We start from the raw sequence: 6000 nt of genomic DNA, 5'->3' as shown, positions 1-6000 counted from the left end.
GAGTGCATCTAGAATTATTAGGTAGTTCTTCCTGACTTTGAACCAAAGGGAGATAAGGGGTTAATCTGGCTGGTGGCCACCCCAGAGACTGGCAGGGCAGCTGGGCCCTGGTAGAGTCTAACCCACTTTGAGCTGTTACTGCAGACCAGCTGTGGAATTGAGACGGCCAGTTGGGGTGGAGCCAAGCCCGTGGAAAGGCCAAATTTACTAGCTGGTGTCGTTACTAGGACAGCCAGCTGAGCTCAGGTAACAAAAGAGTGACGGAGGTGTCAGCTCTGAGGTGTAGACACGAGTGTATTGAAAATGCCCTGCTGAGTCAGCTGGAGCATGAGCCCAAGAAGACCGGGCGTCTGAATGGTTCCGATGATGCCGCAGCTCTGAGCAGATGCCTCCTGAGGCAGATGGATGGGGAGGCTAAAGGGAAACGGGGAGTCTGGGTGCCTCTGAGAGGTTCGGGGGCTCCTTTGGGCTTGGGAGCCTAGAGCTGGGAGCTTCATCCACTGATCTTGGGCTTGGACTACGGGAACCTTCCCAAACCACTTTGTATGTAGCAGCTGTGGGTACATAGTTATTTGTGCTGTATAGATTTCTGTATGTGTGTCTTGTTTCTTCCATTAGAATATAAGCTTCTTGTGTGTAGGGAATTGCTTCATCCTTTCTATTTGTGCCCTCAGTGCCTGCACATAGTAGGCTCTTAATAAATACTTGGCTAATTTTCCTGTCTTCAGTGAAATAGCCCAGGCCCCTTCTCCTGCCTCCTAGGGATGAGACATCTGCATGTTCCTTTCCTGACACACCCTTCTTGAAAATCCTTTTCTAATCTCAACGCACCCTCTCTTCACCCCAACACACACCTCTTTTGACACAGCCTTACTCTTTTTAAAACCCAGCAGATTATAATTTCCTGAGCATATAGTGGACAAAATAGTCCCACACAATAAACAACCAGCATTTCTTAAATGTCTACTATTTGGCAGGTGCTATGCTAAGTTTTAGGGATGCACACACATACACACACACGTATACATGCATATATCAGTCAATAAAACCTTTGAGCAAGTCACTTCATTTCTGACTAATAATAAACTCCTTACATTTCTATATACAGTTTTTTATCCTTAGGATATAGAGTTGGAAGGAATATTAAAAATCATCTAATCCAGGAGTTCTCCATCTGGGGTCCATGACACAATGGGTAGAGGGCTGGGCCTGGACTCAGGAAGACCTGAGTTCAAATCTAGCCTCATATATGTATAAGCTGTGTGGCTCTGGGCAAGTCACTTAATCTCTTCCTTCCTCAGTTTTCTCATCTGTGAAATGGGGATAATGATTGCATCTATCGCCCAGGGTGGTTGTGAGATATTTGCAAGGTATTTTGCAAACCTTAACATGCTAGCTGTTATTATTATATTTTAATTATTCTAATAAGGTTAATTTTCTTTGCAGTCCTATGTATTTTATGTTATGTATTTAAAACTATTATTCTGAGAAGGGGTCTCTAGGCTTCACCAGACTGCCAGAGGAGTCTACAATACAAGAAAGATTAAGAATCCAACTTTCCCTTTTTATGGATAAGAATTGAGGCCCAGAGTCACACAGGCTGTAACCAGCCCAGCTGGGATGTCCCTCTGGGGTCTCGAACTCCCAAATCCAGCCCTGGTTCCTCCCTTCTGACCCATCCGTCTTCTCAGAGTGCTTTCATCACAACCACCCTGTGACGCAGGCAGGGGCCGGTGTTATTATCCCCATTTAACAGATAATGATGTGTGGTTTATATCATCTAGTGAATTATGTATATGATTTCATTTGGTCTTCACAAGTTTCTATTATTCCCATTATTCAGATGGGGAAACTGATCTCAGCGAAGGCCCCGTCCCAAGGTCACATGGCAAGTCTGCCGGAGACAAGATTGGTCCTCTGCTGGTTAGTCAACAAGCATTTATTAAGGACTTAAATATTCCAGGCCCTGTGCTGAGTGTTGGGAATACAGAAATAAGGAAACCAAAACCCCAGAGTCCTTTCCATAACACCATCCTGCTAGTTCCACATAAATGCTTCCAAAGAGGGACTGCCTCATCTGTTTCTTTGTAAACCATAGAACACTTTAAATGTGAAGTGAGTTTTTAAGAAACTTTTTGGTAGTAAGTGATAGTAGTAGTAGTAGTAGTAGTGGTAGTAGTAGTGGTAGTAGTAGTGGTAGTACTTTTTGGTAGTAATTGATTCATGGCTTAATGGACAGGGAGCAGCCAGGTGGTATAAAGGATAGAGAGCTAGGCTTGGAGTCAGAAGGACCAGAGTTCAAATCTGTCCTCAGATACTTACTAGTCATGTGACCTTGGGCAAGTCACTTCACCCTGAGTTTCTTCATCTGTAAAATGAGGGAGTTGAACCAGAAAGCTTCTTGAAGGCAGGCACTGTTCTCCTCTTTCTTTGTATTCAGTGCTTGGCGCACAAGAAGTGTTTACACTGCTTGTAGATTGAATGAAGGAGCGCCCTCCCAAGTCCCTAGTATATCTCTCTCTGCACCCAATACCCTCTCCCCAACCCTAGTTTCATAACTGACTCCATGATGGAGCTGGAGTTGACATCTTTATTTTCCAGAAGGTAACTTTGTTTTCCTCCAAATGGGTAGGTAGCAATTATGGATGCCTTTAATTATATTGTAACGATCTGTCATAGCCGTCTTAAGTGGCATCTGTGACATAGAATGAAAAAAAGTTTGCCATTAAAAATAAACTCAGTTTCTGCTGCAGTTCCACATGTTGGTCGGAACGCCCAGGGCTGGTGTGTGTGCCCAGCTCGTCCCTGGGCTGGGGTTGGAGTCAGGAACTCAAGTCGTGTGTTTACCCAGGCTATTCCATGGAGTGATCGAATCACATTTCAAAGCTATTTAGTCACCGCCACTGCAGCCACATCTGCAGAGATTAGATAATTCAAACACACATACACATCAGTGGATGTAGGGCTCCCAGGGCCAGATGGAAGGTTTAAGAGCACACTGGAAAGGAGGTGGATGAAGAAAATGTGCCCAGACCATGAATATGCTGAGCCGGCTGCTTCTTGTGGCCAGGGTCAGAGCAGATCTGTTTGAAAATGAAAAAAAAGTCTGCAAGTATTCAGGCTGCATTAGTATTGTTACAACTAATACGAAGGATTTTTCCCCTTCAATTATCAGGTGTAACAAGTACATCTCTCTCTCTCTCTCTCTCTCTCTCTCTCTCTCTCTCTCTCTGTCTCTCTCTCTCTCTCTCTGTCTCTCTCTCTGTCTCTCTCTGTCTCTCTGTCTCTGTCTCCATCTCTATCTCTCTGCCTGTGTCCCTCTCTGTCTCTGTCTCTCTGTCTCTTCTCTCTTTTTGAAAAATCTTTTGGCCTTGAATGCCAGTGCCCTGCATTGGTGGCCTCTGGTCAGCCGATCAACACACATTTACTAAGCATTTACTATATGGTCTACAGGTGGACTCCCTATTTAAGAACACTTGATCATGTCGTGGCACGTTGAGGAGATGTGGTGTAGTGGGACAGTGTGTGTGCACTGGAGGCAGGAAGGCCAGATTCAAATCCTGTGGTGTGACACTGGGCAAGTCAGTTTCCTTATCTGTAAAATGGGGATAAGAATAGTTCTTAACCTCACTGGGGTATTGTGAGGAAAAAATGAGAGTTAAGGCATATAAAATGCTTTGCAAAAGCTATGGCAAAAGTCTTATAGGATGTGAATCGTGATGATGATGATGAATTTGGAGTCTAATGGCCCAGATTTGAGTCCCCCCTCTGTCATCCCCTTTCTTTGTGTCCTTAAACCAGTAACTCAACCTCTGCACTCTTCCATTTCCTTACCTGTAGAGTAGGGGTACTGGGAGAGGGTTCAACTAGATAATTGCTAAAGTCTCTTCTTGATCTAGATCAGGAATTTTTAACTAGGGCGCATAAGCTTGATTTAAAAAATCTTCTGGTAACTGTATTTCAATACAATCAATTTCCTTTGCAATCTTAGGGATTTTATTTGATGCCTTTGAAAACATGATTTTGAGGAGCATTCCATAGACTTTACCAGCATGCCACCAAAGGGATCCATAGCACAACAAAGGTTAAACTCTCCATGTCTGATCCTAGGTCCTCTTTAGGACCTCACCCATTCAGGGACATGCACCAAAGCTCTCCTGTCCTTGCATCTCCTGGATAGTATGGCTTCTACCCAGTTCATATTTTTCTGAGCCCTCCCCCACTCCCCATCTTCACTCACTTGAAATGAATTGGCAGAGAATCTTTTGCTTCCTGTCTCCAAGGAGGCCTCCGTTCAAGTGGCTCTAGTGAAAGGAATCTGTATTCACTGACTTTGCCAACAAATGATGGCCTCCCCTTGCCTGCTGTCCTCTCCAGCCAGATGGGTTGCTGTTGCCTGCTCAGAGGCGGAGCAGAGCTATTCCTGGCCTCTTTTGCCTCTATCTTTCAGGCCTCCTGGCCTTTGCTGGCCTACCCTCCCAGCCTTCCTTGTTTTCAGTTCTAAGTGTGGAGACAAATGAGATCTTATTGTTATCCTCCTGAAGTCCTTTCTTTTCCTGCCCATAATTTTCTTTCTCTGCTGGAGTCATTCTAAGAAAGCCAAGCAAACAGAGTCTGGGTGATGGAGAGAGGATTCTTGTTTAGGTAGAGGTTGGACAACAAGATCATTGAGGTCCTTTTCCATTTGGTACTTAGCATAGTGCCTGGAACATAGTAGGTGCTTAATAAAGGCTTGTTAAGTGACGGTTGACTGATTCAGCTCTTGATGTTCTGTGCTTCTTTGTCTATACTATGTATTGATTTATTTTTGTATGTGTTGTATTCATGAACTCTCTCCAACCTCCAACAGACTGTAAACTCTTGGAGAACAGGGTTTTTTTTTTCCCTTCATGTCTGTAGCATTTCAAACAATACCTGGGGTGGGGCAGGGAGAAAAAAGGGAATAAACATTTATATGTGTCAGGTATGCTATGTGTCAGGTACCGTACATTTTACAAATATCTCAAATGATGTTCACAGCAACCCTGGGAGATAGATAGTATTGTTATCCTCATTTTACAGCTGAGGAAACTGAGGCAAACAAAAGTTAAGTGACTTTCCCAAGGTCTCACACCTAGTAAGTATCTGAGGCTGGATTTGAATTCAAGTTTTCCTGACTCTAGGCCCAGCAGTGTACTATTATACCACCAGCAGCCTAGGTGCTTCATAAAATATCTTTGGAATTGATTTACCTTGCCCATTATACTCTATAGAAATGTTTTATCTGTGCATTCATGTGGTTTCTGACAATAGAATGTAAGCTTCTTGAGGACAGGCACTGTCTTTGTCTCCTTGGCACCTAGCATAGAACTGAGTTCTGGCACACAGTAGGTGCTTCATAAATGAATTGAATTGAATTCCCAGAGTAGCTCCTAGTGTTAACACTGAATGTGCCTAGCCTGAATAGGTCTTATTCCATTCTTTGTATTTTTGTCTCCTTACTTGGGCTGGGGGAAGGCAGGGGACTTAGCTTAGCACTTCATTGATATATGAATCTCCTGGAGGAGAAAACTCCTCTTCCCAATGCAGGTCAGCACTTCCTTGGCAACTTACCATCTTAGAGAGTTCCCCATGTGGCTTGCCCAGAGTCACACAATCAGGATGTGAAGGAAGTGAGACTTGAATCCATGTCTTCCTAGTTCCAAGGCCATCTTTATATCCACTACCCAATGCTTAATAAATGCTTGTTGATTGATCAGTAATATTCTTGGGAGTAAGTCTTCCATTGGATCAGCGTCAGTCAATAAACATTTATCAAATGTCCACTATGTGCCCGGCACTGAGCAAAGCACTGGGGATACAAAAAGAGGCCTCCAGGAGTTGACAATCTAATGGAAGAGACAACAAGCAAACAAATATATACAGTGCAAGCTATATGCAAGATAAATAGGAAATAATTAGCAGAGGGAAGGCACTAGAATTAAGAGAGTTTGGGAAAGACTTCCTATAAAGGATGGGATT

Source organism: Vombatus ursinus, unplaced genomic scaffold (assembly GCF_900497805.2).
Source record: "Vombatus ursinus unplaced genomic scaffold, bare-nosed wombat genome assembly UNPS02003292.1, whole genome shotgun sequence".
Classification (NCBI taxonomy): domain Eukaryota; kingdom Metazoa; phylum Chordata; class Mammalia; order Diprotodontia; family Vombatidae; genus Vombatus; species Vombatus ursinus.
This window is presented reverse-complemented; position numbering follows the sequence as displayed.